Source organism: Chiloscyllium punctatum, chromosome 17 (genome assembly GCF_047496795.1).
Source record: "Chiloscyllium punctatum isolate Juve2018m chromosome 17, sChiPun1.3, whole genome shotgun sequence".
Taxonomy (NCBI): domain Eukaryota; kingdom Metazoa; phylum Chordata; class Chondrichthyes; order Orectolobiformes; family Hemiscylliidae; genus Chiloscyllium; species Chiloscyllium punctatum.
Window position 1 is genome coordinate 2,034,145 of NC_092755.1, and position 21,535 is coordinate 2,055,679.

Sequence of the window (21,535 nt, forward strand, 5' to 3'; positions counted from 1 at the left end):
AAAATGATGCCGAATGAAATTAGTAATCAAACTAATTTGGAGAAATTATTGGAACTGAAAATAACGGGCATAGAAAAAAATCAACACACATTGATGAAATTGGAAACATATTTGAGAAACTGATTGGTAGATTAATTACAGAAAAAAAAATAGATGCACTGAACTTGGATTTTTAGCAAGAATTTTAATAGAGTCCCAAGCCTAGTGTGCAAAGTAAAAACACATGGGATAGGGGGTAATATATGAACATCGTGTTAAAATGGGAGTGTTGACAGGAAACAATGAGTAGGAATAAATGGATGGTTTTCAGTTTGGAAGACTCATGAGGCATCGCAATGATTGGTGCTGGGGCGTCAGATATTCACAATACATCCCAAATATCTCGTTGAGGGAATCAAATGCAAAGTTTCCAAGTCTGCTGATTGAATTGGATTTTGAAAATTGAGGAGGATGTAAAAAAAACTTTAAGGTGATTGAAACAAATGGAGAGAATGAATAAGTGGCAGATGAAGAGCATTTGGATAGATGTGATTTTGTTCACTTTGTTGGGAAACACTAAAATGCCAGCCAACCATTGGAAAAGGAGGTAGTTGAGAAATGTCGATATATAAAGGGAACTGTACTTTTTTCTGTTATTGTTTGGACAGACCTCTGAGTTCCATGCAGGGCAGTGAGTTCTGAAGACAGAGGCCAATACAGGGAATACATTGGCACACAGACTAGTTTACGCAGACCCACCAAGTGGGGAACTGTAACATTGAAAATGATCTCGGATCTCCCTGTACACCAGTTACTGAAAGCAAGATTGCCGGAGCAGAAAACAGTCAAGAAGATAAATGGGGTGTTGACCCTCATTTCAGGTGGACTTGAGTCCAGCAGTGAGGGTGTCTCAGTGCAGTTGTACAGGCCCTTGGTGAGACCTTAACTCAAACATTGTGCAGTTTTGGTCTCTGTACCTCATAAATGACAAACCTGACATTGAGGGAGTGCAGCGAAGGATTACCAGCCTGATCTCTGGGATGACAGACTTTTTGTGGAGCAGAGTTTGGGGCGACTGAGCCTGTATTCCATGGGGTTTAGGAAAATGAGTGGAGATCTCAGTGAGATAAATAAAACACTGACAGGGTTAGATAGATTGGAAGCAGTGATGATAATTCCCCTGGCTGGGACGTCTAAAACAAGGGGCCACGGTATTAGGTACAGACAGGTCACATTGCATTTAGATAAGACTAAATGTCTGCACTCAGAGACTGGTGAACCTGGGAATTCTCTCTCACATAAGGCTGTGGAAGACAAGGCACTAAAAACTAATAAGGATGTCTAGACACTGAAAGGATGGGGGAGAGAGCAGGCGTATGGTGTAGAAATAAAGGACCAGCCAACATTGTATTGATTGGATAGCAAACTCGACAGACCAAAGGGAAGACCGCAGTTCCTATTTTGTAGTTTAACAAAGTGCATTGAGGAGATGTTCAGACATTAACTAGAATGGGGCAGGCTCAATGTGCTGTATGGCCTATTACATCCCCGATATTTCTGTGCGGTCTGTGGGAAAGCTCTGTAAATGTAGTCACAAATTCACAGATGTTAGGAAGGAGGTCTCTGTAGGGTCAACAGGACTATGTTTCCAGTTCCCTTTACCATACTGAGGCTGGGGCTGGGTGTTCGGTCAGGTTTTATCCTTTAAGACCTCGGAGCAGTTTGATACAATAGAGTGTCTTGCTTGGCTTTTTCAGAGACCATTGAAGAGTTTATCACATGTCTGTGTGTCTGGAGTCACGTTTAGGCCAGACCAGGAAAGCACGGGAGATTCACTTCCTGAAAGAACATTGGAAAAGCAAATTGGTGTTTACAATCGACATTGGCTTCAGGCTCACTGTTACTGACACCAGATTTGAGATCTCGATATTTTATTAATTGTCTTTAATTTCCACCAGCTGTCAGAGCATTAGCCTGGTCTGGATTAGTAATCCAGTGACTTTTCCAAAACAGCACCATCTCCACATGGGGACCTATCAGAAACCACACTGAACAAATTTTGGCTGTGCTGCTTGGCAGCTCTATCAAAAAGAAATCCCAATTTGACTATCGTGATGGGACTGAGGGGGTGTAATTGGTCAGATTGTAATTATTCCCGTTTAGGAACTGGACATAGCTGAGCAATTTTCCACATTGCTCGGGTGCTGTCAGAGTTGGAGCTGGAATGAAACAGCTTCCCCAGGGACACGGCTTGTTGTGCAGCACAAGTCTTCAGTCCTTTTGCAGGAATGATGTCAGGGCCCACTGCCTTTGTCGTGTCTACTGTGTTCAGCTGTTTCTTCATGTCACGTGCAGCGAATCGAATTGGTTGAAGACTGCCATCTGTGATTCTGTGGGCATCATGATGACGGTGAGTTGAATCATCAACTCAACACCTCTGGCCAATGATGGTACAGATACTATTTCCTTGTTTTTTACACTGATGTGCAGAGCTGATCCATTGATAAAATGGGAATAATTGTGGAGCCCACTCCACCAGTTAGTTGTTTAATCGTTTATCACGATTTTTGGCCGGATGTGGCAGGCTGCAGAGGTTTAATCTGGGTGTGTTGACACTGTGACGATTTCTCTCTCTCGATCATATGGTTTGGTTTCCTTTGATTTGATAGGATTCATTGTCGAATATATCTAAGTAGACTGAAACTCTTTGTTTATACACAGTTCTGGCAGATCATAGTGAGAGTTGGAACTGCTTTGTTTTAGAGACATGGAGTGGCCAAAATTTAAAAGTCTACTTCAGCTGTCTGTTTTTGAAGAGCCGACAAAATAACCAGAAATTAAAATAGATTGCTTCAGCATTAGTGAAAAAAAACTACCTTTGAGAAGGAAATAATTCCAAAGGCCAAAGAAAGGATAATCTGATTCGCAAGATTCTGAAACATGTCAATATAGTGATAAAGAAAGTTCTTGCTTTGAAAAATTGATGATTTGTATCAGAACACAGATGAAATAATGAAATTGTAGCAAAAAAACTTTGAAGAATCACTACAAAAGGTAAATTATTCTGATCTCAGTAAGGATTCTTTTCATCCACAAAAACAGCAACTCAAGTGATCTTTCAGAAGCAAGCTGCGCCTTTGAAACTGTTTACAATAGTAATAAGTTCTAGTTAAATATTTGGTAAATAATTATGGCTGTGGCCACACCAGGTCATTATGCACCCAGATAGTTTGCTCTCAGTGGTGCATTTGTCGACATTGGTGAGGGTCCTTGTGGACATGTCAAATGTCCTGAGCTGCGAGAGAAAGAAGAGGCGTTGTTGTGGCATCTGGACTGTCACATCTTTTTGGGAGGTCTGTTAACGTCATTCCAAGCAACTTAATGCTTTCCACCATTTCAATTTCAGTTCCATTGATGCAGATGGGGGCATGTTCTCATTTCTTTCTGAAGTCATTGATCAGTTGGTTAGTTCTGCCGATGTTGAAAGAGAGGATGGTCTCAGTGCAGCACATCACCAAGTCCTCTATTTCCGTTCTGTATTTTGACTTGCCATCATTACATACCTGTCCTACTATGATTCTGTCATCAGTGAACATGTCGATGGCATTCGTTCCAAATTTGTCAACACAATCGTGGGTGTACAGGGAGTATAGTCGGGAGCTGAGGACACATCTTTTGGGATTTCAGTGGAGAATGTTATCATGGAATAGACGCACTTAACTATTTGCACTGATTGTGTACCTTGGGTCAGAAAGCTGAGGAAACAATTTCAGAGGGCAGAGCCAAGACTAAGGTCAGGGAGTTTTGTGATCAGTCTGAAGGGAATTATGGTGTTGCAGTTGAACATATAGTCAATGAGCAGGAATCGGACGTGGGTGTCCTTGTTGTCCAGCTGTTGCAGGGATATGGCACCTGCTATGGACCCATTCCACGGGTAGGAAAATTGTAGGGGATCGAGGCAGGCTGGGAGACTGGAACTGATGTGGGCTATGACTAGCTTCTCGAAGCACTTCATGCCCCTCTCACTCTCCTGAGTTCTAAAGAGAAATGTCCCAGCTTCTCCAACCTCTCCCTTTGACTCAGACCTTTGAGCCCTTGCAACATCCTTGTAAAGATGTAGTTTAATACCATCCTTCCTAGAGCAAGGTGACCAAAACTGAACACAATGCTGAACTTGGAAATATTTGGAACGGTAATTTTTACTCTGCTGCCAATTATTATGCTGCTGTGATATTGTTTTATTTTTTGTGTTATTCTGAAACCTTATTATTCATTGAATCCTCTGACGGTAATCCCCACGGGTGAACGTTCTCCTGACTGCGTGAATTTAAATGAATCTATTTTGTTTGGGCTGATATTTTGAGGCCGCTGCATATCAGAGAACAGGAAGAGATGATGGATGTTTGTGCAGTATGTGTCCTTTACTGGACCAGCTTGTCTCTCCAGGCACCTAAAGCTTTTATTGTGGGCCAGAATACCTCAGAATCGTTACATCACAGAAGGAAGCTATTTAGCCCATTGTAGGTCCATGAACATAGCACATTACAGCTCAGTACCTACAACATCCTTCAGCACTGCCGACAGATCCACCGACCTTACTGTCAACCGTAAATTTACTAACTCATCCTTCTATACCCTCATTAAGGTCATTCAAAAGGACAAACAACAGTCACTCCAAAGCAGATCCTTGCAGTATACCACTAGCGACTGAAATCCAGGATGGACATTCCCCATCAACTACCACCTTCTGTCTGCTTTCAGCTAGCCGATTTGTGATCTAAACGCTAAATCGCCCACAATTCCACGTCTCCATATTTTCTGGGAGAAAGTAAGGACTGCAGATGTTTGAGATCAGGGTCGAGAGTGTGGTGCTGGAAACGCACAGCAGGTCAGGCAACATCCGAGGAGCGAGGAGAGAATGAAGACTGCAGATGCTGCAAACCAGAAAACCGATTTCTGATGAAGGGCTTACAAGAGAAACATCAACTTGCATGCATCTTGGACGCTGCCTCATCTGTTCTGCTTTTCCAACACCACACTCTCCACATTTTCTTCAATAGCCTACCATGGGGGACCTTACCAAACGCTTCACTGAAATCCATAAACCTCATTTTACCCTCATGCACCTGTTTGGTCACCTTCTCAATGAACTCTGTAAAGTTTGTGAGGCAAGACATACCCTTCACAAAACCTTGTTGACTATTCCTAATCAAATTATTCCTTTCGAGATGATAGTAAATCCGATCTCTTATAATCCTTTCCAACACTTTACCCACAACCAAAGTAAGCTTGGTATATAATTACCAGGGTTGTCTCTTCTCCATTTCTTGAGCAAAGGGACAACATTTGCTGTCCTCCAGTCTTCTGGCACTATTCCTGTAGGCAATGGCGATGTAAAAATCCGAACAGGTGGTTTTTGTAAACTCCTCCCTAGCTTCTCAGAGAATCTTAGGATAAATCCCATCTGGTCCAGGGGACATATCTGTTTTCACACTCTCCAGAACTGCTAACATCTCCAAGTTATGAACTTCAATCCCGTCTAATCTAATAGCCTGTATTTCAGTATTGGCCTTAACAGCATTTTCTTTTTCCATTGTGAATACTGATTCAAATATTAATTTACAGCGTGTCCTAACTCCTCAGACTCCACACACAACTTAACACTCCTGTCCTTGATTGCCATTAATCTTAATTTGGTCTTTTTTTTCGTGACATACTGATAGAAAGCTTGAGGGTTTTCCACGATCCTACTTGCTAAAGACTTCTCATGCTCTCTCCTGGCTATTCTTAGCTCTTTTTTAAGTCCTACCAGGCTAACGTGTAACTCTCAAGCATCCGAACTGAGCCTTCACGTTTCATCTTTACAGAAGCCTCGTTCTTCCTCTTGACAAGAGATTAACTGCTTCAGTAAACACAGCAGCCTCACTCAAACACTTCCTCCTTTCCTGACAGGTATAAACTTATCAAGGAGACACAGCAGCTGTTGTTTGAAAAAGCTCCACACTTAAATTGTAACCATCCTCTGCAGTTTCCTTCCCCATCCTATGCATCTGAAACCTTTCCTAACCGCATCATAATTGCCTTTCCCCCAGCTATAACTCTTGTCCTGCGGTATACACCTGTCCCTTTCCATCGCTAAGGTAAACATAACTGGATTGTGGTCACTATCAGCAAAGTGTTCACCTACATCCAAACCTAACACCTGGTCTGGTTCATTACTCAGTACCAAATCCAATTTGGCCTCGGCCCTTGTTGGCCTATCTACATACTGTGTCAGGAAACCATTCTGCACACATTGGACAAAAACTGACCGATATAAACTAATTGAACTGCAGCATTTCCAGTCAATATTTGGAAAGTTAAGTTCTTCCATGACAACTACTCTGTTACTTTCGCTCCTATCCAGCATCATCTTTGCAATCATTTCCTCTACATCTCTGGAACTTTTCAGACGGCAGTAGAGAACTGTCAACAGGGTGACATATCCGTTTTTGTTTCTAACCTCTTCCCATACGACCTCACTAGACGAGTCCTTATCAAGCATCCTTTCTCCCAACGTAATGCTGTCTTTGATTTTCAATGACACCGCCCCCTCCCCCACCGCAAACGCCACCCCCGCCCCACTGTTAGTACCTTGCTTGTTCTTATTGAAGCATCTAAACCCCAGACCCTACAACGATCAGTCCTGTCCCTGCTCTATCCATTTCTCCAAAATGGCCAAAACATCAAGCTGTACAACAGCACAATTTGGAAACAGGGATGCTAAACGAGGGTGAGTTGGATAGATCAGAAGACAGAATGAGGGGAGATAAACAGGAACAGACAGAAAATGGAAGTTTTATTTAGAAATTCTCACGGACGGCAAGGTCTTTATCTATTGCCATACCGTTTGAGCACTCTGCGGATACTGACTGTGGTCCCAGAGCATTTATCGCCAATAATATCACAAAATTGAGTTGCTGACGGTTAAACAGAGTCCAAAAGGCCAAGTGATTTTTTTTTTCTCTACAGTGAGAAGGTGATTTAATTTAAACAGACTGGGTGAACAGCAGCAGGAACTGAGAACCCCCTCAATACTGAGATCCTGCGTCAGAGAATCTCAATGAGGTGGATCACTGACAGAGGGGAAATCAGCATCTCAGCTGTGGGCCAAATAATCATTGATAAAGATTACACATCACTTCCTTGGTTTGGTAATGCACATTTCAATTTATTTAGCTCAATATCATGAGTGTATCTCATTTCTTTGTACTTCACATAGTTTAGTACGGACAGAAAATCATTTTGTCCCCTCATTTTGTGTTCAATAAACAAATTTTATTCCTCATTCCTCACTTTAGATGTATCCTTGAATCTACTCTTCATTTGAGTTAGAAAGAGTAACATTCCAATACTGATGACTGGGGAATAATATTGTCCCTCCATCCAGTATGAACTGCATGTCCCACAATACTCTCTGTTTTCTTTCTCCTCCACAATGCCATAATCACACTGTAATTGAAGTCCAGTAAATGACACTTCATCACAGTTCACTAACATCGATAACATCAATAGCACAGGCGTCATCTGCCCCTCTCTAAGCCTGGAATAACAATCTGAAATGCATTTGTCACGTTCAATTCTCTGTTAACATCTCTATGACATTTGTCTGTTACAACTCCACTTTTCTCAGACACACATTCACCATGAATCATGAATTGTAAAAATTGTCTCAATGTTTAATTGAAATTATGATGCTTGATCAATAGTTCCAGGATGTATGTTTCCATTTATAATCAGAGACGCGCGTTTATGTTCTGATAAACTTATGGCATTACCCCTGCATCCAAGACAGATTGAATGGTTACACTCAATTGATCTACCGGCCTCAAGGTTTGTTCCATCAGTCACCCTCACATATCCCATCTAGAAAATGACAGTTTGAATCATTGTTTTGAATTTGAATAAAACAATATTGAATTGAAAGGAGTTGGCTGGAGCTATTTGTTCAGTGACTGTGATTGATGTCAGTCTCCGTGGATCCGAGATGTGTCACTGGAGGGTTTGCCTCTTCTATTAATTAAGGACTCGGTTCAATGTGTTATCTCAGTCTGGGCGGGAACATCAATGTCTGGACTAACAGGGATCAGTAGCTCGAGAGACAGGGGAGGAGAGATAAGAATCTGAGAACATTAGACTGGAATGTTCCATTAATGGATCAGAATCTGAGAACCTTAGACTGGAATATTACAACAGACAGGAATTTATCCTTGGGTCTTTACTACCTTTCTCAGCTTTGGATATCATTAGCATCACGGGTCGAAGATATCCTTTGGATTATACCAGGTGGTTGCTATCCCATCCTCGTAATAGTTGGTGTTCCTGGTAAGTCATTCCATCTGACCATTAAGCTGAGTCCAACTGAATTGCTGTTAATATTCAAATTTTAAAATTTGGAAGTCATCATTTTCAGATCCAGTCAAAAATTTTATTCCTTACTGATTATAACTAGCAAATTACGATTCACAGCTTACTCAACAATACACGAGGAGAAACCAGACTGCTCTTAATCTCCATTATCTTTTTTCTTCATTCATATTTACATTTCTATATATTCTCCCCAGTCACCAATCCTGCCCAAGACCACTATCAGGATATTTCAGTCTCCTTCTCAGCCTCAATGCAGCTGCTGAATAATCCATCGTTTGTGAATTTGGTAAATTCAGATATAACCATTTCAAGTCCCTTCTAAATATGCTTACGTCACAAAACATGTGCACTTGACATGGTTAATTTGTCCTTTCCACAGAATCTGTCAAATGGACAGTCAGTGCATGGTGGTCAAGTCATTGACTCATAATCAAGCGGCACAGAATAATAATCTTTTGGCGTCTCATGAAGGAAGTTGATGGAATTTAAATGAAATCATCACCACTAGCTTTCCACAGAAGCATATCTGTTTGCCTCACGTCCCTTAGAGAAGGCAATGGGTTATCCTTTCATGATTAAGTCTCTGTGTGACTGCAAACCCACAGCAATGTGGTTTACTCTTTATTATCCTGTGCAACAGCTGAATCAGCCACTCAGTTCAAGATCAGCATAATATGCTGTCCTGACCAGGGCTGCACACATCCCGTGAGGGAAGAACAAAAGGAAAGATAGCTCCCTTTCTCTGCCTGATTTCCATATTCCTGCAAGTCATTTCCATTCAGGTAGGTTACCATTCCCTGTTTCAAATGAATTATTTCTGATTGAGTCTCCCTCTGAATGTGATATACATCTCCATCGACACCTCTGGTGATGACTGACGCACAGATGCAAGAAACTTCAAAATTCCACATCATTCGCAGTGCAGAGAGAAGGAATGGCTTTTTATACCACAGGAAAGAAGCTGAGACAGTTAAGTGAGGAAATAGAATTATTGTGATCAACCCTAGAGTGTTGTTGAGATAGTATTTGGAGTATTGTGCACAGATTTATAAGGAATAATCCTGTTGGCAGAAAGCGTATAAAGGAGTTTCGCCTGACTAATTGTTGGGATGATTGTACCATCGGGAGTGCATGAGGATTAAACTATCAGATCCCCCTCAGCCTCATACATTCTTAAGTAAAAACTCCGAGCTTGTTCAACCTCTCACTATAACTCAGACCATTGAGTCTTGGCAGCATCCTTGTAAATTTCTTCTGCACTCTTTCCAGTTTAATAACATCCTTCCTCGAGCAAAGTAAACAAAACTGAACATGACGCTACAATTATGGACTCGCCAACATCTTGTATAACTGCAACATAACTCCCTAATTTCAATACTCAGTGCTCTAACTGATGAAGGCCAGTGAGTCAAAAGCCTTCTTCAGTGCCTTGTCTACCTGGGACTCCACTTAAAGAAAACCGTGCACCTGAATTTCAAGGTCACTCTGTTCCACTGCACTCCTTAAGGCCCTGCCATTCACCATGAAACTCCTGCCTTGATTTGACTTTCTAAATGCAAGAACTTACACTTATCTGAATTAAACTCAATTTGCCATTTCTCGGCCCAATTCCCCACCTGATTAAGGTACTGCTGTCATTTCTGAAATTTCTGATAACCTTCCTCACTGTCCACGATACCACCTATTTTAGTGTCACCTTGAAACTTACAAATCATGCCTGTACATTCTCATCTAAATCATAGATGTGTGTAATATTTGAATATATGGTCCCAGCACCGACCCCTGAGGCATTCCACTCATCACAGGCCTCCAGTCCGACAAGCGTCCTTCCACGATTACCCTCTTCTTCCTACCATCAAGCTAATTTTGGACCTAATTTGCCAACTCTCCCTCAATTCCATGTGATCTATCCTTCCAGAGCAGCGTACCATGTGGAACCTTATTGAAGGCCTTACTTTAATCTATATATACAACCATGCCCTTGCCAAAGTTACTGGTCACTTCACCAAAGCAGTCTAACAAATTTGTGAGCCATAATCCCCCATTCACAAGGCCCTATCTTTCCAAATGCATGCATATCTTCTCCCTCAGAATCTCGTCAAGATTTTAGGTTTATTGGTCGATAGTTCCCCGGTTTTTATTTGTAGCCCTTTGTGAATAACGGCACAGCATTCACTACCCTCCAATCCTCCAGGACCACACCCATTGGCTACCGATGATGCAAATGTACCAACCAGGGCCCCTGCTATTTCTTTCCTGTCCTCCTGCAGAGTTCCTGAATATATATGGTCAGGACCAGGAGATTTAGAGAAATAATACAAAGTCTGAAAAATACGTCTATTTATTTCAGGTAAAACACCCACGAGTGAGAAAGTGAGTTAACAATGATTAGTATAATAAATGAAAGATTATATTAATCACTGGAAGTAACTTCAGAAGAATTCCAGACATTGTGGAATCCTGAGAATTCTCAGAAATTTACGATCCAGAACAGGAGGGCCATGAAACGGTAAGGAAATTACAAAGCGAACATTCATGCAAACGAACAGGAAAAACAAAGACTGCATAAATCTATATTCTACATTTCAAAGGAAAGAGAAAAGCATAGTCAAATGTGGAAATCTGCAATCAGGAGAGACGAGCTTATTATGGATAACAGGGAAATGGCCAAGCAAATAACCAGTTACTATGCATCTGTCTTCATGGAGGAAGATCCAGAAAATCACCCAGAAATACGACGTCATCGTATAAGACTTGTGGAAGAAAGACATAAAGTCAATTTTTATCAGTAACAAGGCTTTACTTGAACATGCAGCTGGATTGAGCATTGCTAACCTTGACAAACCAGATGTACCTCATACCAAAATCTTCAGAAATAAACCACATATAGAAGTATTAGTTGCCCTGTCGATGATTGTGTTCTATTACGAAGTGCATTGTGCATAGTCTGGATCCAAGCACTATAGATGAACGGTAGTGATCCAAGCATCTACAAAGGTAAGAAGAGATAGTGTGGAGCACTGCAGACCAATTAATTTGACATTTGTGGGAAACTGTTTGGAGTCTATTATATAGGATGTGATATTCGTTATTTAGAAATTAACAGCAACATTAGAGAGAATCAGTATGCATTTCTGAAAGGGAAATCATACTTTACAAGCTTTGGAATTGTTTGAAATTGATTCTTACAGCATAGATAATGGGGAACCAGGACAATTGGCATATTTTAGATTATCAGAAGGCTTTCTATAAGAACGCACATCATGAGTTTGTAAATGTGAAGGGTATTTGGAGGAATATATGCAAGTGGTAAATTAAAGTTGGGATTGCCTTCCTTTAAGCGAGTCAGAATATAGATGTAAAGACATGTTGGAGCAGTTTAACAGCGTGTTGGTGAGTACTGTACCTGGAATATTGAGTTCAGTTTTGGTCACCAAATCTGAGAAAGAATATACCGACCACAGAGGAAGTTCAATGGGCATTCTCCTGAATAATCCCTCAATTGGCGAGATTGCGTGATGAGGAAACTCGGCCTATGTTCTCTAGAGTTTCAAAGAATGAGAGATGGGTCACTGTGAAATGTATAAAATTCACAAAACATGTGACAAGTTGGAAATTAACAGGATGTTTCTCCGGCTGCCTAATACACAATCACGGGAAATAATGGCAGGATAAAGGACAGACCATTTAAGACTGCAATAAGGAGGAAATTCTGTATGCGTAGGGGACTAACTAACACAGGGGCATGGAAACCTGCTGGCACAGCAAGATTAGGGAGAATTCACAGATATTCTACAAGTGTGTCCAGCGGAACAGAATGACCAGGGAACAGGTAGGAATCATTAATGACTTGCCAAATTGCATCGAAATGAAGTTTAGTGGTAGGAGACACAAGGTGGTGGTTGACTCCTTGTGTGACTGGAGGCCAGTGTCCAATGGTATACTACAGGGATCAGTGCTGTGTCCTTTATTATTTGTGATTCGGAGGTGCTGGTGTTGGACTGGGTGGATAATGCTAAAAATCACATAACACCAGATTATAGTCCACCAGGTTTATTCGGCGGCACTACCTTTCAAAGTACTGCTCTTCATCAAAGCGCACAATCATCTGATGAAGAAGTAGCACTTCGAAAGTTAGTGCCTCCGAACAAACCTGTTGGACTCTAACCTGATGTTGTATGATTTTCAACTTTAATATTTGTAGTAATCATAAATGATGTCGCTGTGATAATGGACGAGGTGTGGGGAGTGTGATAAGTAAGTTTGTGTTTGATACGCAGATTGGCCGGTTGGTTGGCAGTGAGGAGGAAGGCCTTAAATTACGGGAAGATACAGTAAAATGGTCAGCCAGGAATGTCAATGGCAGATGGAATATAACCCTGATAAATATGAGGTGATGCACTTTGGAAGAAGGAACCAGACAGGAGAGGACTCAATGAATGGTAGCACACTAGGATGGTCAGAGGGTGCTTCTCCACATATCCCTGAATGTGATGTACAGGTTAGTACACAATTTGGGAAAGCATTGGGGACTGTAAACATAACCTTAATTCATTGAGGCACAGATTATAGGAGCTATGCGGAACTTTGGTGATGCCAAGATGGAATACTGGGTGTCGTTCTGGGAATCACATTACAGGAAGGATGTGATTGCACTGGAGGGGGTGCAAAGGCGATACACCAGGATGTTCCCTGGGATTGAGCACATCAGCTATGGGGAGAGGCTGGATAAGCTTGGGTTGTTTAGTTTGGAAGAGAGGAGGCTGAACGGGACGTGATTCTGAAGGATAGGATTACGAGGAGCATGGGCAGTGTGGATGGACAGCACCTGTTCCTTTTAGTCAAAGGGCCACACTTTTAAAGTGAAGGGTTTGGGGTTTAGTGAGGATTTGAGGATTGCTTTTCACCCAGAGTGTGTTGGGGTCTGAAATGTGTTTCTTGAGAGGCGAGTTGTCATGGTAACCTCAAAACCATTAGAAAATACACGGTAGTGCACTTGAAATGCCTTAAGATTCACGGCTATGGTTATTGTGCCGAAAAGTGGGTCTAATTTAGACCGTGCTTTATTTCTGATAGCACAGAGTCTTTGCTTCTGTGATTGTATGGCTGTGGAAGGCCAATCACTGAGTACCTTAAAATAGGAATTGATAGGTTTCTGAAGAGTATCTTAACAAAGGTTTTACGCAGAACTTGTAATATTTTCTGAAAATATGTCAATGGCAAAATTAGGGGAAAACATGTGCAGCTTTCCTACAGTTTGATACCAGATAATTGAGGACCGGGAAATAGCAGAACTATGGGGCAAATACTTCAGTTATGCCTTCACAGAAGAAAGCAAAACAGAAAAGAAAACATCATAGCAATACGAGGGAACTTTAGTCTGGTGAGAAAAAGGGAATAGAATTAAATTATCAACTAAGCAGTTTAGAGAAAGTATCGGACTGAAATTAATGAGCATAGACGAAGTCAACCGAGATTCATGAAATAGGAATCATGCTTGAGAAAGTGGCTTTTAGCAAAATTATGGAGAAGCTATCAATGCAATACGAGTGGAATTTCAGAAAGATTTTTGATAAAGCTCCAAGCCTATTGTGCAAATTTGAATCCTGTGGGACTGGGGCTAGTACATGGACATGGTTCTCGAAGGACAGAGCTGGCAGGAAACAATGAGTAGGAATAAAACAACGTTTTTTTTAATGGAAGACTAGGAGTATACAGCAAGGATCGTGGCTAGGGTGCCAGCTATTGCCAATACACATCATATATTTGGTTGAGTGTCTCAAATGCAAAAGTCCCAAGTTTGCTGACAGCACTAAACAATGTCAGCTTTTGAGTGGGTGAGGAGGATGTAAAAAAGCTCCAAGGTGACTGAGACAAGTGAAATGACTGGGCAAATACGTGGCGGATGGAGAGCAATGGGAGATATGAGATGTTGTGTACTTTGATGGGAACAATAGAATGGCAGCCTATCATTTGAAAAGGGAGTGGTTGAAAAATGTTGCTCTATAAAGGAACGTAAGCTGCATTTTCGTTTATTTCTGTGCAGCCCTCCGAGTCCATGTAAGGCACTGAGTTCTGAATCCAGGAGTCAATACTGGGAATGGCATTGTCACGCTGGCCAGTGTATATAGACCCAGCAAGTGGGGAGCTGTAACATTGAAAGGAATCTGGTTCTCCCTGTACACCAGTCACTGAAAGCAATTTTTCAGAAGCAGTAAGTAGGGAGGAATATAAATGACGTATTCACCTTCATTTCAGGGGGATTTGAATACAGGAGTAAGAGTATCTTACTGCAGCTGTCCAGGGCCTTGGTGAGACACCATCTCGAACATTGTGCATCTTTGTGTGCAGTTTTGGTCTCTGTTCATAATAGAGGACAAACCTGACATTGAGAGAGAACAGTACAGGATGACCAGACTGATCTCTGGGATGACAGACTTGTTATGGGATCTGAGTTTGGGGGGACTGGACTTGTGTTCCATGCAGTTTGGGAAAGTGAGTGGAGATCTCAGTGAAATATATAACACTCTGATTGGGCGAGACAGATTGGAAGCAGGGATGGTTATTCCTCTGGCTCGGATGTCTAAAGTAAGGGGCCACAGTATCAGGTCCAGACAGGCCGCTTTGCATTGAGGTGAGAATAAATATCTGCACTCTGAGACTGGCGAACCAGGGGTACTCTCTCCAAGATCAGGCTGTGGAAGTCATGGCGCTGAATATAAATAAGGATTTCTGGAAATTAAAGGGATAGAGAGATTGCAGGAGTACGGTGTGAAGATAGAAGATCAGCTATCAGTCCAGGTTGTTCTCCAATAACACGGTAACTGTGTTTCCGAGCAACACTGTGTTGTTGAAAATCATGCAATATTAATAATGGGGTCTATGGAAAAAAGAGGGTAGGGGGCGAACCCCCAAAAATATCAGTAAAAACCAAAAAATAAGTTTAGTCTAACACACACACTAGCTCAGTCTAAATAAATCTTTCAATCACATGTTGCAATGGAACAGTTCCATAACTGTAACACTTTCACACTACAGTCACTCACTGGAGCACTGTACCTTTCATCAGAAAGCATGTGGGGGCTGAATAACCACGTGATGCCGATGGGGAATTCCAGGTAGCCTCAAGATTCTCTCCACAGTTTGAAATAAAGTTCTTTCTAAATGTAGTCTGCAATTTCCAGTATCAGCCTCAGTTTCAAGGCTTCCTGACCGCACTGCATTCCTGTTTTAGCTGACCACATTGTTTGTACATTTTGCAGAGAGAGGATCCTGAGGCAGGGTTTTGCTGTCCAGCTGGTTCCCGGCAAGGAATCGCGTCAAAGTGAACGGGAATTCACTATATAGAAAAAAGATTCACGAATCACATTGCAGCCAAATTCTATTTAATCAACACGTGTTATCGGAGAACTGCCTGTATATTGAATGGAGGAGCAAAACTGATGGGCTGAAGGCACTACATCAGTTCTCATTTTATATTTCACAATGTTTAAACATATTAAGGGATATGATTATTGTATGGGGAAAACTGCACTGAGGATATGTTTGGCCATTAACTACACAGGGAAAGCTCAATGTGTTGTATGACCTACTCCTCTCACAATGTTTCTGTGCAGTGTGTGGGAAAGCTCTGCAAATATTGTCACAAGCTCTCGACTGTTAGGAAAGAGGTCTCTGCAGGGTCGACAGGCTTGCGTTTCCCATTCCCTTTTCTACTAACGAGGCTGGGGCCTGGTGTTCGGTACGGGTTTATCATTTAAGACTTCAGTGCAGTTTGATATAATTGAGTGTCTTGCTTGGCCCATTCAGAGATCATTGAAGAGTGTATCACATGTCTGTGTGTCTGGAGTCACTTTTAGGCCAGACCAGGAAAGCACGGGAGATTCACTTCCTGAAAGTACATTGGGGAAAGAAATCGAAGTTTACAACTGATATTGAACACAAGATCACTATTACCGACACCAGATTTTAGATCTTATTAATTGCTTATTAATTGTTTTTAATTTGCACCAGCTGCCAGAGCATTAGCCTGGTCTGGGTTAGTAATCCAGTGGCATTTCCACATCGCCACCGTCTCCACATGTGGACCTATCGGAAACCACACTGAGCAGATTATTTCTGTGCTGCTTGACAGCTCTGTCAAATTTGAACTCCCACCAATTTAACTGTCGTGATGGGACTGAAGGACTAGTAAAGAGTCAGCTTGCAGTAATCCTCCTCTTAACGGATTGGATATAGTTGAGTAATTTTCCACATTGACATGGAGTTGGTGTTGGAGCTGGAATGAAACAGCTTCCCCAGGGGCACGGCTTGTTGTGCAGCACAAGTGGTGTCAGGGCCCACTGCATTAGTCATATCTACAGTATCCAGCTGTTTTTTTCATGTCACGTGCAGTGAATTGAATTGGTTGAAGACTGCCATCTGTGATTCTGTGGTCATCATGGTGAGGGTGAGGTGGATAATCGACTCAACACTTCTGGCTAAGGATGGTGCAGATACTGCATCTTTTACACTGACGTACAAGGCTGTTCCATTATTTAGTGTGTGGATATTTGTGGAGTCCTCTCTTCCAGTAAGTAGTTTAATGGTCCATTGACTTTTATGCATGAATTTGACAGTACGACAGAGCTTAGATCTGATTTGTTAGTCTTGGGGTCATCTCTCTCTGTATCAGATCTTAGTCCTGCTGTTTGTAGTGTAACCAGTCAAGTGCGGTAGCTTTAATGGACTGTAATCAGGTTTAGGTGCACGTGATTCCGACCCGACCATGTTCACCCACACTCGTCACTGACCCATGGATCGACTTGATGGAAATGGTAGATGGATGGATTATCCTGGGGGAAAAGTTACAGATTGTCATTGAAATCTACAGCATCAGATGATAATCCAGTTTTAGCTGCAATATCTACAATTCAATTCTACTGACTAGCCCCAGTTCATACCGAGACCTATTCACCCATCAGCCCTGCATTCAGTGACCTACTCTGTTTTCTGATGCGGAAATACTTCCACTTTCATGTTCTCATTCTGCTGAAAGTCTTTACTTGGTGTCACGCCTCCAATTTGTTACATAAACTATATCCATTTAAGGTACTAATCTGAATATTTTCCTTTCAGTAATGCCATCTTCTGTATTTGAAGTGAACGTGTTTTCTTCTGTTTATCTCCCTGACCACGATTCAGAGCTCTGCAGTATCAGTGATGCCAGCCTTATGCAGTTTCAGAGTCAAGGAACTTGTCACCATGCATTACTGTTCAGTTCCCAGTGTACGGCACTCCATGTTGGACAGGATGTTTGGGCATCTTTGACAATATGTCGTTGGAAATTGTTCAACAAATAGAAATTGCTGAAGAAATTGCTAAAAGTGTTGCAGAAATTTCTGCAGTGAATGCAGAGTTAAATTTTCAGGTCCAGTGAACCTTCTACAAAGGTTTTTGCATTTTTATTTCCAGTATCCATCGTTATTTGTTTAATTGAAGATTTGGTCTGTGCCTATTCATTTCTGGAGAAACTCAGCAGGTCTGTCAACATCTGCAGAGACAGAGAAACAGAGTTAGCGGTTCCAGTCCAATGTGACAATTCATCGAAACTAAATACAATTGCAAAATGCTCTTTTAATCCCTTGCCAGAAGTGGAGGATGGGTGGCAGGGAAAAGAGGGTGTGGCAAAAGAAAAAACGGGCTTTTAGCAGTGGGGAATGAGAAGATTCTGTAAAACGGGTCGAATTTAAGGTGTGAATGGAGGAATGGGGTTCTCTCTATTGAATGCAAGATAAAGAAGACACAACCACACAAAGTCATACGGAGGCCAGGAGGGAGAATGTTGACCATGTGGTATAAGACCATAAAGACCATAAGACATAGGAGTGGAAGTAAGGCCATTCGCCCGATCGAGTCCAGCCCGCCATTTAATCATGGCTGATGGGCATTTCAACTCCACTTACCCGCATTCTCCCCGTAGCCCTTAATTCTTTGTTGACATCAAGCATTTATCAATCCCTGCCTTGAAGATATTTAGCCTCCTGGCCTCCACTGCACTCTGTGGCAATGAATTCCACAGGCCCACTACTCTCTGGCTGAAGAAATGTTTCTGCATTTCTGTTCTGAATTGACCCCCTCTAATTCTAAGGTTGTGCCCAAGGGCCCTAGTCTCCTCACCTAACGGAAACAATTTCCTAGCGTTCACCCTTTCCAAGCTATGTATTACGTTGTAAGTTTATATTAGATCTCCCCTTAACCTTCTAAACTCTAATGAATACAATCCCAGCATCCTCACCCGTTCCTCGTATGTTAGACCTACCATTCCAGGGATCATTCGTGTGAATCTCCGCAGGACACTCTCCAGTGCCAGTATGTCCCTCCTGAGGTGGGGGGCCCAAAACTGGGCACAGTACTCTAAATGGGGCCCAACCAGAGATTTATAAAGTCTCAGTAGCAAAAGATTTATTATATAAATATGGCCACAGATACATTTTCACTGTCGTAATCATCACCCCCTTTAGATAAAGGAATTCAGGTGCTAGACTTCTTATTGGCACTAGTAAGCGTTTCATGCTGCCTTAGTATTGTAACATGGAGAAACACAAATCACAGTATGACGTTTGGGATGTGTGTTGGTTACCTGTCATTTTTAATATTGTTTCAATTTTGCAGTGCTTATCTTTAAACGCTTGTTCTTGAAGTTAGTATCAGTTGCAGTGTAGGATGTTGAGGAGTGACATTATAGAAACTTATAAAATCATGAGAGGTATGGATAGGGTGAATAGCCAAGGTCTTTTCTACAGGAAAGGGGAATCCAAACATAGAGGGAATAGGTTTAAGATGAAAGATGGTAGATTTAAAAGGGATGAAGGGTCAGCATTCTTACACAGAGGGTGGCGTGGGTATGGAATTGGCTTCCAGAGGAAGAGTGGGAGATGCAAGGAGAGCTGCAACATTTAAAACTCATTTGTACAAACATATGAATGGGAAACATTTAAAGGCCTATGGGCCAAATGAAATCAAATGGGACGAGCTTAATTTGGAAATCATGCCCAGTATGGACATTTAGAAAAGCTTCACTAAGAGTCAGTGTGGTTTTGTGAAAAGGAAATGATATTTTGCCCTGTAAAATCATGCAAAGTATTTCTGGAGATGCCTGTAAATGTAACAAACGGACTTGATAAAGGGGATCTGGTGGACACCAGGCTTTCCAGAGATTTTCCACAAGGTATTACACAATAAAAGTTCTTACACAGAACAGAAGTTCCAGGATGTCGGATACAGTATAAAAATGGGATGATGATTGGTTAACACAGAAATCGGAGAGTCAGGATTATTGGATCTTTATGGTCAAGGTTTATCTGCTGGAGTACCACAAATATCAGTCTGATGACATCAGTTATTTGCAATCTATGCTGACAGCCTGAAGGAGGGAGCGGAGTGCAATATACATCTGAGTTTATGGCTGACACTGAGAATCAAAATGCAGGCTGTTATTTAATGGAGAGTACTTCCAGAAAAGGAACAGTAAAGGCATTGGAGTCTTCCTGTGTATGAAACACAAAATCAGCATGATGATGCAGCACGGAACTTGGATGGTACATTAGGCGGTTTCTTGGGAAGAAAGGGTTGTGTTATTGAGCATCTCTAAGATGGTGAGGCGATTATTCATTGGGGTTTAAATGAATGAGGAGTGATACTGCTGAAAAATACAAGACACAGCAGGGGTTGGAGAAGGTAGATGTTTCCATTCTTGTGCAAAGTGTCGAACTCGAGGATATAGATACCGAATGTGGAAAATCGATTTCAATCTGAGATGCAGAGTAATGTCTTCTCTCCGAAGGTAGTGAATGTCTGGAATTCCCTAACTTGGAGAGGTGTGGAGGGATACAAGGAGTCAGCAAGAGAGTGGAGTTGAGGTCTAGGGTAGATCAGCCATGTTCTTATTAAATGACAGGGTTAGCTTGAGGGGCCGATTGACCTACTCCTGTTCCTATTTATTTCCTAATTTCAGATGTTATGCTTTTGGAAAGTAACGGGTTATTTTGCTGGAAATCGTGTTGTACAATATTGCATTCAGGGAGAGCAGAGGATTTGTTGCTTTAACCCTGGGTGAGTCTGTGGCTGTATTCCCAGCGTATCTGGGTCTGCAATATGACCCACATTGGGAGCAGAAGTTACAGAGAGGGGAAACCTGGAAACAGGGACTGGGGGGTGGGGGTGGTGGTCACTTCCTGATCCAGCCTGGATTTTCCAAGTACATTTCCAAACTACACCTAACCATCGGAGTGGCCTCGATATGTCCCTGTTTAGTATGTCCGAGGGCTGAATGGAACATCAGAACATAGGGCTGAGGGACACAAGTGGGCCATTCGGCCCTTTGACCCTACTCCACCAGTAAATAAGGTCATGGCTCATCTCATTGTGATCCTAGCTGCACTTTTCTTTCTATGCACCATTATCCCTGATTCACCTGTCCATGCAAAATCAGACAAAGCCAGCTTCGATGCAATATAAAGGTGCAGCCATCCCAAACTTCTGGGAAAGAGAATTCCCACTTGACTGAAATCCCACTTTGGGGATTTATCCTAATTCCTGCTCTGACGGAGGTTGGAGGGTGTCACTGTTTCCTTTTCTCGTCCCATTGCTCCACTGCTGACACCAAATGTTAAATGTAACCAGGTTGGTGATATTGCCGATGATAAAGTTCTCAGACTGAGTCAGGTTCAGTGACAGGAACAATTCAGGCAGATTTCTTTAGTTAGCCACAAGTAACGAATAGAACTAACGAATGCGCATGATGGATTTGTGGTTAGCACTGATACCTCCCTTCACCAAGTAGCTGCGTTCAGTTCCAACCTCGGGCAACTCTCTATGTGGAATTTGAACATTCTCCCCATGTCTGTGTGGATTTCCTCCCAGTGTTCTAGTTTCCTCCCATCGTCCATAGATATGCAGCTTAGAGCGGATTGGCCATGCTAAATTGCCCATAGTACCCAGGGATATGTAGGTTAGATAGGTTAGTCATGGGAAATGCAGGGTTACATGGATAGAGTCGGGGGGCAGGTCCTCGGGGATACTGTTCTGAGGGTCAATGTGGACTTGATGGACGGAATGTCCTGCTTCCACACTGTAGAGATTCTATAAAAACAACAAGAAGTTTGGA